This window comes from Dendrobates tinctorius, unplaced genomic scaffold (assembly GCF_039654945.1).
Source record: "Dendrobates tinctorius isolate UK_male_01 unplaced genomic scaffold, ASM3965494v1 ptg000070l, whole genome shotgun sequence".
Classification (NCBI taxonomy): Eukaryota; Metazoa; Chordata; class Amphibia; order Anura; family Dendrobatidae; genus Dendrobates; species Dendrobates tinctorius.
In genome coordinates this window covers 66,983,573-67,000,453 of record NW_027361738.1, presented here as the reverse complement: position 1 = coordinate 67,000,453, position 16,881 = coordinate 66,983,573, and positions in this window count along the sequence as shown.

Below are 16,881 nucleotides of genomic sequence, written 5' to 3'. Positions count from 1 at the left end.
ACGCTGCGGATTTTGCTGCGGTGTACAGTACCATGATTCCCTATGGGAATCAAAAACCGCAGTGCAGACGGTGCGGAATTTTCCGCGCGGATTATCTGCGGTTTTCAATCCGCAGAAAGAATTGACATGTCAATTCTTTCTGCGGATTCCCCTGCGGTTTGCCATTTCCTCCATTGAGGAGATGAAAAACCGCAGGGCAAAACCGCAGAGCAGTCCGCAGGTAAAACCGCAGGTATTTTGACCTGCGGATTTTACAAAATCCGCGCGGATGAATCCGCACCTAATCCGCAGCGTGTGCACACAGCCTCAAAGTCCGGTGGCGTTCGATGAAGCATCACTTCAATAAGGACATGAGAGAGGAGAGTCGGGCTTGAAGTGGTGCTGCTCAAAAGATTTCCAAATACAAGTACCATCATAGTCTCTCCTTCCTGAGACCTGCGGTTGGTCATCGAACGTAAGTATTTTTGTGTTGTATTCCATGGTATAACATCTGAATTTTTCTTTTCCACAGGATATGTTGGCGCTTTAAAATTTATTATTTTTTGTAGTAATGTTTTTCATTTCTTTTTCAAACAGAACCTTGAGCAGCATCGCTGAACCTGGATCATCCTCTGTTGGAGGGACCACTCATCAAACAGCCACCAAACAGTCACAGTCATCCACCAGCGTTGCAGCAAGTGGGCAGGCTTCACAGGCTGGAGAACAGGCAGCTGGTCCATCAGGTTTTCCCCTGTCCCAGTCCTCTGCCACTGTTTTTTTTTGCTCTTCTCACCAGCGGCAGAAGGCCTGGAACAGGCCACTCATGCCTGAGTTTGTTCACATAGACTCGGTCGTCCAGAATGACCTAAAGGCCGTTGGAGACAGATTGGAAAGTGAGTTTGCGCATGTGAACTCACTTTTCCGGAAAGTTAACCGATGCCTTGACCACCTGGAAGCCGACCTTCAGAGGCAGGCACAACATTTTTTGAATGCTATAGAGCGGGGCATGTCGGAAACCCTTACGCCTGATCTCCAGTTGAATGTGATGCAGGCCTGCCATGCTGCTTACACCCAGACTATGCAGCAGACTCGGTACTTCCAGCAGCCACACATGGCATTTCTGGCTGTTCCACCACTAACCAGGTTCACCACCATGCCGAGTCCTGCTGCACGCCTATCTACCTCCACCACCATGCCGAGTTCTGCTGCACACCAGTCTACCTACACCACCATGTTGAGTCCTGATACACACCAGTCTACCTCTACCACCATGCAAAGTCCTGCAGCGCACCAGTCTACCTCCACCACCATGCCGAGTTCGTTGTACACCAGCCTCAGGCCACCACTCCCACCCTATCAAAGAAAAAAAGAAGTGGAGCACCTGCCAGGGCCGTGGGGATACTCGGTACCAGGCCGGTTCTTAAGGGGATGTGTCACAGCAGCAGTGACTCGGTCCATGGCCCTGGACATTCTATGAAAATTATTATAAAAAGGGAAATAAAGTTTATAAGGGGTTAATTTGTGACGCCACCTGTGGTACTTGGCAATAAGGTGTTGGCCGACGCTGCTTGAAGAGACCGCTGAGACTGATGGTGATGCAGTAGAGTTGGTACAGCTCTCCACAGGTAGGGCTAAGTCCCAGGGCAATTATATTATAAAAGATGGTGATTATGGATGTAATGCAGGTAGGTGATGCAGTAAATAACTCTAAGGACACAGCAGGGCAAAAGTTTCCTTTACCTTTACTGGATGTTCTGAGGTACAGACCAAAGCACTGGTACAAGTGGAAATGGAGATCCGGGCAGCCTGGAAGCAATTTTTAGGATCCCCTGAGCCAGATGGTGTTGGAGTCCTCCTTACTGCGCTGTTCTCTGAGGTCCTAGCTGCCTGGAGCTATTCTCAGTCCTCTGTTCCTTACTGTTCTTTAGTCCTTGCATGGCAGGCAGCTTGAGCCTTTTACAGGTGTCACTCCTTCGTGGTGGCTCCGGCTCTGGTATGCAGCTGTGCCTTCAGGTGTGTGATGGGACCAGGAGGCCTGCAGTCTTCTGCCCTCCGGATTTGGCTGCTGGGACTGTTGTACCCATGCAGCCACGGACTCCGGCGTCCGTGGCTCCAATCCCCAGGCTTGTCACAGCTCCAATCCCCAGGCTTTCCTAAACTTCCACTTTCCTCTGTCTTCACTCTGCTCTTGGGACAAGCTCCTCACAGCTTCTATCCCTTGTACAGACTCTCACAGACTGACTAACCCCGCCTCCAGGCCAGAACTAATAAAGAAGCTTTCCTGAAACCAGGTTTTGAGCTCCCCCTTCTGGTCTGGAGTCAGGAAAGGTGTTGTATGCTGGTGTTATCTGGCTAGGGAAACCCTCCTTGCTTCCAGGCATGACATCACCCCCCCCGTGAGGGAGGCAATGCCACTGTGGCAACCGGACTCCTGGAGTGCCACATTAGCAAACAGAAGGTCAGTACCAGTTCAGCACAGCAAACCAAGAAGAAGACTAGGACCATCAAACGTACCCCCAAAACTGTCCTTCCACCTCCACCCTCACTTTCCAATGTGTCTCTGTTTTCTAATTTGTCTCTCCCTTCCCATGCTTTCACTTCTAATGTGTCTACTTCCATCCTTGACCTCCCAGACCCCACGCATTTTGTTGGCACTTTCCCTGGAACCCCTACATCATCCACACATGCTAGCCAATCATCCCAGCTCCACACCCCCAATGTCCATCATATTTCACCCTCTGACATTCCCCAAAGCTAATTTTTTATTCCCCAAAGCTAATTTTTTTATTGTTAAATAAAATTTTGCTTTTCACAGTGTGGTCTTTATCTTTGTATGCGCCGTCGCTGCAAACACACACTTATGTGTACTGTATTGTTGAGGGAACTTGGAACAAGTGTTTCACTAGAGGTTTTTCATTATTTAAGTCAGCAAACATTACAGGAACATTTTAACATTACAGGTACATTTAAACATTACAGTTAAATTTTAACATTACAGGTACATTTAACATTAGAGGTACATTTTAGCAGCTTAAACCATTTCGTCTTGCCATGCCAGATGTCCATTATCAGAAACAAAGTAGGCAGCAAATGTATCCCTCATTTGGGCAACTTCCACTGAAGTCCTCAGAGGGTGATCTTGGTAATCACGCAATGTGGTAGTAACAGGTTCCTCTAGTTCTAAGTTTGGTCGCTCTTTAGCCAGGATGTAGTTGTGCATAACAACACACGCTTTCACAACCTCATCAATAGTATCAATTTTTAGATTAATGGCTGTTCCCAAAATGCGCCATTTAGAGACCAGCAATCCAAAGGCTCACTCCACAGTTCTTCGTGCCCTTGTCAGTCGGTAGTTGTAAATCTTTTTTGGGTAATTTAAGCCCCAACTTGAGTACGGTTTAAGGACGTTGGCACACATTTGGAAAGCTTCATCCCCAAGCACAACAAATGGCATTGGTGGTCCTTCAGTGTTGGGAAGAGGTCATGGCTGTGGAAAATTAGAATCATTACCACACAATTGTTGGCCCATGTCAGAGTTTTTAAAAGTCTGTGAGTCATTTCCTCGTCCAAATGAGCCAATGTCAACGGCAAGAAATCTACAGTCAGTATCTGCAATCACCATGAGAACAATGGAAAAGTATTTTTTATAATTGAAAAACTTGGATTCAGTTCCAACTGGTTTCCTAATGCGAATGTGTTTGCCATCCACAGTCCCCAAACAGTTAGGAAAATTATAAATGTCCATAAATTTTCCAGCATTTTCCAGCCACAGTTCAGTTGTGGGTTGGGGGAAGGAATTCTGCACGCAGAACGTCACATAAAGCACAGCAGGTGTCTGCAACAATCCCAAAAAGCATGGACACTCCAATCCGGAAATGGAAATGGAGAGATGATAATGTCTCTCCAGTAGCCAGGAATCTGCGGAACAGAAAAAGGAATAAAAAAAAAAATCAGTACATGGCTTTTAGAAAAAAAAAGGAAAAAAAAGTCAGTACATGGCATATTAATGACAGGTGTTTCGTTTTCAAAATTACGTACCTCAGGGTCACCAACAGACGTTCCTCAGCAGGAATTGCTCGCCGTAGCTGTGTGTCCTGCCTGGTGATGGATCCTCGGACACGTTGCAGCAAGTCATCGAAGCTCTGTTCCGACATCCTCGTGTAGTTGAAAAACTTTTCAGAGTTTGCACGCAGCTCGGTGTACAACGAGTGGTAGACTCCATGGCTCTCTCAGACTTCAACAATGGGATGTTGCCAGTAGCGATGACGACGTCTTCTCCTTCTTTCTCTTTCTTCATAACACGCAACAGCAAAGACATAAGCCAAGTTCAAATCCAAATCCAGATTACGATATAAGCTCTCCATGCGTGAATCCATCTTGCAGCAGGATACAGCAAGGGTCTATATAGAGAATTTCCATGAGACACGCCCAATGGACGTGGCTTGTGTCAAGGAAATTCTCCTGGAAAAGCATTGTCCTATCGAACGCATGCGCATAAATAACGCAAGCGCATGCCAAAGAGCATGCAAATGCAGCATTTTTTTGGCGTCATGTGTAAGATGATGCGGATAAAAAAACACTGTGTTTGGAAGCGTTTTGACATGCATTTGCGCATGCGGATGATACGCTGCGGACTCAACGCTAATGTGAACCTAGCCTTAGCTTTCAGTACTAACTGATAAGTATTGTGGTTATGATGCAGTATTAAGTGCTAAGGCCGGTTTCACATTTGCGCTATATAGAGCTGCGACGGCCTGCGCATGGCCGCCGCTAAGCCCCACCCCCTCCCGGCTCCCCGCCCGCTCCATCCGGTCATCGCCGCCTACTAGCGCACATGGACGCTTGCGATCTGCGCACCCTATCTTTAGCATAGGGTGCGCAGATCGTGCGCTGGCCGTGCGCTAGCAGGATTTTGCCATGCGCTGCACACTTTTGAAGGTGCGTTGTGCGCGCCGAAATGCAACATGCTGCGTTCGGCGCACACGGGTGCACCTTCAAAAGTGCGCAGCGCATGGCAAAATCCTGCCAGCGCATGGCCAGCGCACGATCTGTGCACCCTATGCTAAAGATAGGGTGCACAGATCGCAAGCGCCCATGTGCGCTAGTAGGCGGCGATAACCGGATGGGGCGGGCAGGGAGCCGGCAGGGGGCGGGGCTTAGCGGCGGCCGTGCGCAGGCCGTCGCAGCGCTATAAAGCGCAAATGTGAAACCGGCCTAAGTATTGTGGTTATCTTGCAGTATTAATGTTTAAGCACTGAGCTTATTTTACAGTATTATTAAGTACATGGTTATCGTGCACAGTGGTGGATCTTAATAGGGGCAGATGGGGCGGTCGCCCCGGGCCCAAGGTTTTTTGGGGGCCCAGGGCAGGGGCCAATCCGGTCGGCATCTGTGTGAGCCGCCGCCGCCCAGTGGCGTAGGAAGGGGGTTGCGGGGGGGTGCGGGCCGCCCCAGGCGGCACGTGTGTGGGGGCGGTGCAGCACGGCAGGAGCAGAAATTCCTCCTCTCTGTGCTGTGGGACTCGGGAGAGAAGCGTGGAGGCGGCCGGCCGAGGCACAGTGAGGAGAGAAGAGGACTGAGTATTAGCAGGAGATTTTGGCAGCGGCTAGCGCAGGTGGGTCACAGGTCACTCACCATTTGGGAGGAGGATGCTCTCTGCCTCTCCCCAGCCTCCCTCCATGCTCAGTCAGCTGCTGAGCTCTCCCTGCGGGTGGCTTCCTTCCTCAGTGTCACACAGAGTCACTCACACTCACACACACAGCAGCCAGGCAGTCGCAGGCAGCCTGTGTAAGGCTGTGTGCACACACTGCGGATTTTGCTGCGGTTCCGCAGCGGTTTTTGACATGTCAATTCCTTCTGCGGATTCTCCTGCGGTTTATTGAGGAGATGAAAAACCGCAGGGCAAAACCGCAGAGCAATCCGCAGGTAAAAACGCAGGTTTTTTGACCTGCGGTTTCACCTGCGGATTTTACAAAATCCGCGCGGATGAATCCGCACCTAATCCGTAGCGTGTGCACACAGCCTAAGTGTAACTTATATGTTAACACAAAAAAAGGAGTGAAAGTCCAAAATATTTTAGAAACATAAGAAATTTATTTGAGGAACAACCCCGTTATCCCATGCTAAAGTGCTTACCCATCATGTGCTCCAGGACAAGTGCAGCGCCGCCACCAGCGCAAGTGCAGCGTGCAAGTGCAGCACATGATGGGTAAGCACTTTAGCATGGGATAACGGGGTTGTTCCTCAGGGTGCGCACCTGGGTTCTTCCCTACACTTTGTGTCCCGGTTTTATAGCCCATCATTACAAGAAGCACTTGGCTCCTTTTCACTTAATATTATATGGACAGGACAATTAGCAGCTGATATTACCCGATTCCTTCATTGTAGATGTTGTTTATAATTGTCAGTACGATTTTTATGTATAATAAATTTCTTACGTTTCTAAAATATTTTGGACTTTCACTCCATTTTTTTGTGTTAACATGTTATGTGGGAGTGTCCATTATCCATCCCCTTTGAGTCATAATTTTACAAATGGTGACTCGCCTGGGGTACATTGCGAATTGTTCCATTTGGTATTGTTTTATATATATATATATATATATATATATATGTGTAACTTATACTGCGGCCAGGGGCAGAGGAGGCGGAGCTGAGCCTGCACATTACTGTCTGTGCTGCGTGGGAGCACTGTCGCAGGCAGTGTGTCAGAAATGAATGTCTGTCTGTGACTGTGTGATTAATCATTAACATCCCTAACCAGTAGCCGGCCAGGCCGGTACCCCCTCCCAAGCGCGGCCATTTTATTCCTTTCCAGACCCCGCATCCGAGTAGGCCATTCACCGCCCGGGGGGGGGGCGCTAAATTCGGGAACAGCCGATTTAATATTATTTATATTGTTTGACCATACAATACAATTTCTTGTGAGAAAAAAGTAATTTTTCTTTGTTTTTATGGTCTAATAAATGTTACAATTTGTATACCTAAAAATCAGCATATGCAGTGTTTTTGTGAGAAGAGCCACAAAATTTTGACAGAAAATGATTTCCTGGGAAGTGGGGTACAGGGGCCCAGGTTTTATGAACAGCCCCGGGCCCATAGTCCACTTAATCCGCCACTGATCGTGCAGTAATATTGGTTACATACAGGGCTTATCTTGAAGCATTCATGATTGAGTACACAGGTTGCTTGCAGAATAATGAAGGAGTTTGGTGCTTAGCTTGCTGGAATAGCAGTCATACAGAACAAGCAGCTTGTAGCACTGATAGATGACAGATATGTGCAGTGATTATTAGCACTCCAGGATTTATTGCTGCTGTGAATATCTTGCAGGATTAATGTGAGTACAGTAATTAGTGTGATAAAATAATAGCTGAGCTCAGAGTTTAGTTTTCAGGAATAATATTTAGGTCTAGTGAGTAGTTTACAGTCTTGATAGAAATGTGCAGTGGTGATAGGAGGAATCATCGGTGAGGCCAGTACCTGGCAGGATTAGGTGCAGGGAATGGATGGATTGTAGGAAAACGATTGCATGAAGTAAGTTTCAGGATTTGGGGATAGCAGCTCATAGTAATGATAGTTATGTGGGGAGAGTATAATGCAGAGTTTCTGTATCAGCACCAAATCTCGCTTGCTTCAGTGATGGATGTGTATATTGGGTTAGTTTCTAGTAATAATGGTCACATGGAGTGATAATATTAGGACTAATGATTAAGTGCAGTTGTTGGCTTGCAGTGTGGATGGGTAAGAACTTTCAGGACTTGGACCCAGCAGCTTATAATGACAACAGTTATGTGGGTGAGTATCTTGTAGGACAGGGATCAGCTTGCAGAACTAATGGTTTTGTGGAGTATTTTGCAGTATCTTTATTACTATGTACTGCATGTGATAGGCTTGAAATAATATTAGCTATGCGGGGTGGGTAACTTGCAGTATTAATGGATGAGTGTTATGTTTAGTTTGCTAGAACAATGGATGAATATATTTGGTAAGATAATAGTAAAGACTTTTGTGGAGTGAGTATCTGATACAAGTAGTGGTTAGGTTGTAGTCATATCTTGTAGTATTTCTGTGTGTGGTTGGCTGTGGGGTGAGCATCTTGCCGGATTAACGAGTGTTACATTTGCTAGAATAATAGAGGCATGTATTGGTAAGCTTACAGTAAAGGGTTTTGTGGAGTGAGTATCCTACAGTATTAATGGCTACCTACAGTGGTTGGGCTGTAGTAATATGAAGTGAGTATCTTGCTGTGTTTGTGGAGATGTGCTGTGCTTGGCATGCATGGATGCTTGCTGGAATAATAGATAAGGGCAGTGTTTTGAGTAGTGAGTATCTTGCAGTAATGTTGTGGTTGGCTGCAGTATTGATGGTTCAGTTCTGGCAGGGATAATAGTTATGGAGTGAGCAGCTCCCAGTGTGGATAGATTAGTGGTTGGCCAGCAAGACCATTAAGTTGATAGTTAAAATGATTACTACTTGCAGGTTAGTGGAGGATAAAATACTCCTTTGGAGAAGCAATTGTCCCACTTCTGTGACACAATATGCTATGGATTCATTGGAAGTGGGGGGATATAATGAAGCAGTGTCCGCATCCCCTGCCTCTAATACCTCCACTCTCAGGCCAGGCTTCCTGCAGCAGGGCAGACCTCTCTGACTGTCCAGCTAATTGTAACCAAGTTAAATTGTATCTTCTGTAGGAAAAGCTAAACTGTAATTCGATTTCTCCATATATTAGGCGCTCATTAACCACAGTAAGCCGCTTCTGTACAACTGCTGCCATCAGGCATGAAATCTCATTACACTCATTACAAAGTCAAATGTTACTTACTTGGAGTTCATCACACTATATGGAGGTGTTTCCCTGTGTAAATCAGCTGTCTGAACCTCCCTTTCCCAGCTTGCTGAATAATGGGGCTTTTAACTCCTATAGCCCCACAGCACAGTGGAATTTCAGGTTACAATAGCCCCACAGTGAACAATCCCACCATGCATATATTAGTGACTGAGTCCTCTAGTATATAGAATATACATGGCTGGTTATCTTCTGTCTCATCTCTGTGTTATACCCAGATAGTCTGTATGCCCTGACTTATAGGAACATTTATTTATAGCTATTGAAATGTGGCTCTAGAAACATTATTCTCAATGGAGACATTACAAACATGAAGCCTAAATCTCTCTGTTGTGTCTGCCCCTGCCCTCAGCATGGGAAGCTATAACCAGAGCATGCTGCAGCCCATATGTGCCTGCTGCCCTGTATGCAGCTTGATGCCAGTTGGTATGTGCTACTGGGCACAGTGAGGCTGGCTTGGGTCTACACTGTGCCATTCAATTATCCCTGATCAGACTATCCTTTTTATGCCAACAGCAAATATTGTACCATGAGACAGTAACAGATCATTTGTAGACAGTGAAAACAGCTGCCAAGCCACAAATAGGGGGAATACACTAAACTCAGGCTATATATATATATATATATATATATATATATATATATATATATATATAGAATCAATGTATAGGTGCATATATATATATACTCATACATATATTATATTATTATTTTATATATATATATTCTATATATACTAATATATATATACAAATATATTATGTATATGTGTGTATATATATATACATATACCCATGATGATAATCATTAAAAATATATAGATAATAGTGATACTTATAAGCAATTACATTATTAATAATTTATTATTTATTATTATCATTAAATCTTATAAAAAAAAGTATTACATTTAATCTCAATTTCACCATTAATGTTGTTGAATATGTTACTGCACGTTTCTCCTGTAACTTTGCTCAAGATTTGAAGACTTGTGCCACGTTTTGATAAGCCACTAAACACGATAAATTGCCCAGGTTTTTGTATATTAGATTGCTAATATATTAATAATTGACTAATTAATTACTAATAGTTGACCTATCTGAAAGTGTACTCCTCATGCTGCCTCAGCACTGGGAGCTGGAGGGCAGGGTCAGCAGCTCCATAATCTGCTCCTCCATGGTGCAGAGCGCAGGAAATGATACTAGTGACCCTTACGAATATGGTGACTTAATTCAGGAGTGGGGGGGGGGAAGTCATTTATTTAATTGTGCCAGGCAATGGAAAGAGGTGTCTTCCAGCTCATCCAGACACCAATGCGCAGGGAAATGCTTTGGTTTAGTGAGAAGCTTCCTCAGTCTGATTCCCATGCCTTCTAATCTGCCAATAGTGGGATTAATATATAGGGTGTGAAACCAACTAAATCCATGAACTCATCCTATTTTCATTAATGTATCTTTCTGTGGGCAACGACTACCAGCTGCCAACTTGAACAAACACCAGTTGAATCCAGGGACTGAGAAAAAAAAAAAAGCTCTGATGGGTAAATCTCCTCAGTTCCAAATGCTTTCCTGCAAGCTTGTGGGAATGGCTCTAAATAATTCCACAAATAAATTGCACTGGATATCTGGAATCGTAGGGGGTTAACGATTCCCACGACGGGATGTGAGGTCTGGCCAACAGGTGTTCGGATTTGGCTGATGTCTTATAGGGGCAACCCAGGGAGGGGAGAGTGCTGGGCTGCCAGAATGAAACTGCCTGGGCTCTCTGTCCCTTTACATGGCGTGCAATCCCTACACAATCAAAATGATATCTTTATAGCTAGGTTCATGTCCTGGGCTATAACATATCAATCCCTGTCTTGGTTCTCTGGGATGCACCTGGTATTTCAAAGTTGTCCTTTTTGTTTTTCTGGATCCTGAATTGCAGCTGCCCTAAAACAAGCACAAGAGAGAGAGAGAGAGAGGCCCTTACAATGTCTCCAAGAAGAAGTGTTGGCATGGTTTGCTTGTCTTTAATGTACCATTAACTATTGTCTTGACACAATATGGGAACTGTAAAGCATGACATGTGTTATAATAAAACACATTTTCAAAGATAGAGGTTACAAGCAAACAAACAGTCCCCAAAACCCACGTTTTGTCTGTCTGGCTAAGCTCACTGGCAATTAAACTGCAGACCACTTCTTTGCCTGATCAGCCAATTAAATTTTATGCCTTCTAATTTTTCACATAGAAAAAAAAAAAAGGTCTGGGTGCTTGTCCAATAGACACATTGATTTTCCTGCTATCACCTGGCGCTCAGAGCCCAGTTTCATTTATCAAGAACAGCTATGTCAGGCGTTCCATGAAGTGACTCTGTTACCATAAGGCTCTCACCATCGTGGCTATTGTCTCCCCTTGTTAATAACTCATTACCAGGATTTAACAAATCAACCATTACATATGTTTTGTGTCTCCATATTTTGATCCCTACGATTAAGCAGATGTTACGATTGAGATTTTGAAAAGTCCAAGGCTGTTCCAGGCTGAAAGAAAGAGGGCAGGCTCATCAACAAGCTCACAATGAAATTCAGGAGATCTTCAGAAAAAAAAAAAACATTTACTACCAATAAAACGACTCCAACCTGCTCCATTTCAACCATTGTGCCTTTTTTGAATAATTAAGTTTAATAGGAATAGGTTTGTGGACTTTGAATGTCAAGACCACAGGTGCAGGGTGGCATGATGAATGATTTGCTTGATTTTTGCCAAGCTCAAGGGCCCTTCTCTTAGACTTTCAAGCAGATAGAAAATATTGTCATTTCTTTAATTCACAGCATTACTTTCAGCCAGAACAAAGCCGGCTGATGAAAAGCTTATGCTGTAATGAAACACGCTATGTGGTGGCTATTGGACTTCCCAAAGAAAGGCTCAAGTCAATGGCACAAGCGCGCTGCGTTCATGCGCAAGTGCTCTCTCTAAACCACACAAAAGTCCTTTTCTAGCCTTTAAAGACTTCATTTTTTATCTTTTCAAGCCCATACAGCTTTATTCATGAAGCATACGGTGCTCCAACAGCTTGCATTTCCATCCCCAGAGACTGCAGACCTTCTGTATCCCTTAGGGAAAACTTTATAAACTTTTGGAAACTTTTCGCACCTTCTGTGGCACACAGAAGTTTTGCAGGAGTGCGCGCACGCGTAAGGCACTGATTTTGGAGTTAATACTGCTTATTGACTCACGGGACAGTCCTGACAAGAAGTTCGGAAGGGGGCACTGACCCTTGAGCAAAGTTTGACCCGTCTGTTTAAGTGTTAACAGTTAACTATTCTTTGCACTGCTCAGAAACAAGTGAGGTGTGGAAACTGCTCTGATTACGCATGGAAAGGAAAGGGCGAACACTGGGGGCACAGGCTGGAGACCTCCTACCAATGGAGCAGAATAAGGGATCACCCAAATATCACTACTCCCATCAGAGCATGGACCTTTTACAATTCTTCCTGCAGGAGAATTTTTCTACTAAACCACATTAAACAATCAGATGGCTTGCCCAATATTTCATCCAAAATCAGGAAGCCTGGTGAATTTTAGGAACCTATTTACCTAAGGCTTATAGGGATTTACCTACTTTAAAAAGGAAAACTAATGATTCGGTATATAAAGGCAAGTCTTTGGCCTAGGATTTTGCCTCTTATAGCCCTCTTTGTAAGGACTGAATGAAAAGCATCACTGTCCCTGGTCTTGGCATATCTCCATAGTTTTTATTGGAATGCAAACAGCTTGTTCAGAGCACCTGCTTCCAGCAACCTGTTCCATTAAGGCTTCCTGTTCCCATGCCTATGATGACAATGAAGGCACAATGCTACAAGTCATCTTTAGTCTTATGTGTCCAGGGGCAGGGTTAGCCAAAATGCCCTTATTAGAATAGTCCTGGAGAGTCTATGGGGTTATGGTCACATATCCATTGTATTCTTCACTGAGATATAAACAATATATTGCATTTAATAAGTTGCAAGCATTTGTTTAAGGGACATGTAGGTTGGCATTGCAGTGACCCAAATACAAACCTATGCGCAAAGAAGGTTCCTCCAGCCTCTTATTAGATTTATTTGGCATTTATATCCGAATGCATTTACCCAAATGCTCCAAAATTGGCAAAGTCAATTTCTGATATTCCAAAGACATGTCCAAAATTGCAGTGATAAGGTGATTAGGCTAATGTGAGGCTATACACTCAATAGATACAAAAAAATATCCGAGCCATAGAATGGATGCTAGATTGATTCCATTAGTTAGGGCAGGATGTCTAGCCTCACAATTATTAAACTAATCCACATATCAGTGATATCATTCTGTATTCTACACCCCAGTATGGTTTGTGGAGAAAGCAATCGTACGTGAAATGCTTTGGAAATGACTATATTCTGCAGGTGTAAAGGGGCAAGTTTAGCAGCAGCATTCAGAGTGCGTGCCCCCAATGGTGATACTATGACAGGGACAGCTGGCTCAGTTTTCACTGTGAAAACCCCCCCTTGGTGGACCAAACATAACGACACTGACCTTTCTGCAGGGGAATGAGAGATGTGCATTTGGCTGAATTCACCACAAAGACGTCTTGCTATGACTTTTGTTCCTCGGCAAAAGCAAAGAAATATTGCAATTAATATGAGAAGGATTGTTCACAGCCTTCCAATGACACTGGTGCTTTATGGCCCCTTCTGTCATGAGGATGCAGGGTGGGGATTAGTGAGTCTCATGTCTGCAGCAGTTAGCAGGTCCTTTAAAGGATGCTGAGAAGTTTCCCAACATCTCCTAGGTACAGGAGTCCAGAACTAACTTGGTGCTCAGCTGCCTGTAACCCTTTTATACAGATATTAAATTGCCCTTTTAGTTCCATAGGTTCCAATTACTGACTGTAACCAGAAACAGTATGATGTGGGTGATGATACCGTAGTTTTATTTATCACACTCCAGTCAACTGTGCAATCCAGAAAGTCTAGGAAACTTACTAAAGTCCCAAAAGTGTTTACTAATAATCAAATGACCAGAAGAGCTATTGTCATGGGAAAATAGCCATGGTAGAGGTTTCCTATATGTTCCTGGATAACAAAGAGGAACTGATCTGCTGTCTCCAAGGTCCCTGCGACTTTTTTTTTTTTTTGGTCAACTTTTATTTACATAGCAAAAAATGTTGAAGACAAATGTGATAAATTACAGATATGCAAATTTCTTTCAAGTGTGTCTAGCTGGGGCTGAATAACTCCATGCAATGGGATCTCTGCACACTCAGGACCCCAGGGAGCTGATCAAAGCACCCATTCTCTTTCATGCGTTGAATCCCCCTCCAAACTATCTCTATACAATATGTTTCCATCATGCACTTAATGTGCTGGGACATAGAAGCCATTGCTATCTAGCTAGTTCCCCGACCTCTTTGTTCTGTGGCATAAAGTGAGAATGAAGGGAGCTATTTCTTGCTGCCAGCTTTCTTAAATGCTGAAACACACGTCATTTTTCACTAGGTTTCTTCTTGATATTCTCAAAAGCCAAACCATAAAACAAGTCCTCGGTTCCTTTTTGTATTAATTACTTTCCTGTCCTGACAGATCTGCATTTTTTTTACCCTATTATATGCATTGCACAGCAGGGAATGTTTTGTTTTGTTTTTTTTTTAGTTTATTTTGTGGTCCCATTGCAGCTGGGAGGGAAACTATGAATCCATTTTATAACTGGAAAATTACTAGAAACTCAACTAAAAGACTATAAAATGGGCAGATAATGTGGCACAATGACGCACAATGTGGCAAAATAAGCAGCAAAGACACAAAAGAGAATGGAAGCTTCATGCCAAATGAATGAAAGTGTTTATTTACTCTTTTGCTTTGCAACATCAAATATTGAATGGTTCCATTAGCCATGGATGGAGATATGGTGAAGCACTGGGATATAGATGTTTGTTATATACCGCACTGCTTGTTGGTTTAGGCTGTTATTGGCTATGGCTTGAAGCCAGTTCTGGGAGAAATTCCCATCCTGACTCCTATTAACCCTCTCTGGTATAACTCTGCTGGAAACCAGCTCACCAGCAATTGCCATTAATCTACTTACTAATTAAGCCAATTCATTTCTAAAGGGGAAAATTCCTTTCTTTGGAAAGAAATTTGAAAGAAGCGCCAAACTGTGTAACTGTAATTGAACCAGAGACTACCAGAACAAGGTGTTGATATATAGCTGCTTGTTTAGCAAAGTTAAACAGGTTTCTAGGGCAACACTGCTGGGATGGCTGGTACAAGGCTTGGGGTCTGGAAGGCGTCTGAATGGGAATCAGTGATAACTAATAGCTGTGTGTTTTTCTTGACCTATTATATCCGTTTTCTTAATTGCATTGCTTTTTATATAACATAAAATTAATCAAAATGTGGATACAAAACATGGTAGAAACTTATTGCACAAGGATCACTCATTTTGGTCTTACCATAAAGATATATGAGCCTCCAGTGGTGGGGTAGGATATGCACTAATAGGATCCCAGTTAGTTGTTCACTAAGTGGAGGAATTTTTCATTGGCGACCAAATTCCGACCAAGCTACCAAACTTTACTCTTTCTTTAGTCTAAGTTCCCATGTTGCGATTTTCACCTCCATATTTGCTTGCAGGAAATCGATTGCGTTTTGCAGTGCCAGCATGGAGCATGAGGTTTAAAAAATTCCGATGCACTTGGTGCGAAATAAATCTGCAACACATGGCCTGGCTCACTCAACTATATGCAAAATTGCCCAGAAAAAAATGACATTTTTGCATCCTTTTTCTTGTCCATGTGCAATCAATATTTACGTTTCTTCCATCCAGTTTTATATTAAGAATTTAATAAATAATAACAGCCACTACAGTTTCCTACCTTAATAATTGTAATGGGTCCATCAAAAACATATGGATGGTAACCCTTAGGTAATCTGTATCTTTGAGTCTGATCCAGAATATGGATCAAGGTAGTGCATGCTATGGTTTTTCTACATGTGTAGACCATCAGTCCATGTGTAACAACATTAATATGAACAAGTACATTGACTTTTAGTAGTCAGTGTGTTGTGACAGCAATGCTGCCCATATGCTTTCTGTTTTGCATACAGACATTTAATGTTACATTTCCACCAAAATACTCAGGCTATTTTCCCACGATGAGCTTTTTGGTGAGTTTTTGATTGCAAGTAGCCAAACCTACATAATGGGTGCAGAAATGGCTGCAGAAGATCTGCAACATCAAAAATTCACCAAAGAGCTCAAAGTGGGAACGTAGTCTAAGGCCGGGGTCACACTAACCGACGCAAAATACGGTCCGTATTTTACATGCGTAATATGGATGAATGACCCCTAAACAGTGCTCCGTATGTCATCCGTAAGCAAGGTGTGGTCGCGTATTTTGCGCATGTCAGCATCAGTATGTAATCTGTATGTAATCTGTATGGCATCCGTATGGTGAGATTTTCTCGCAGGCTTTCAAAATGGACATTTACCGGTTTTGAGGCCTGCAAACTATTTAAATCATTAGCCTGCACCCTATTTATTGGCTCAGGAACAGGTGGCTGCCTCCATTCTGTCCATTTGTGACCTTGCCTTGACTAGGTGTGTTGGTGTTGTATGTGCAACATGGCAGACAGTCTGACTTTCAACACAACTGAGCAGGTTCTCTTTACCTGGCTTTTGTTACGCCGCTTTGGTCAACCATACCCACGGATAGTGGATCCGCGGAGGAGGAGACGCATGTGGGTCCATCCACTTTTGAGGCAACGACTCACAAGAGGTCATTTTCACCGCCTCTATTCTTCTCTGCGGGAGCATCCGGAAAAATTCTACCAATACTGTCGCAGGAGCCTTGCAACATTTGATCTACTCTTGGAGACAGTGCGCCCTGGGATAACCTTTCAGGACACAAGGATGCGCAAAGCTATATCTGCAGAGGAGCGACTTCTACTCACAATGCAGTATGTACTACACAACCACATTCTCTATGTTCATGATGTGTTGCCCAAAGTATGTATTTTTGGCTTCTTGGACTAAGTTTAATGCCCTCATCTT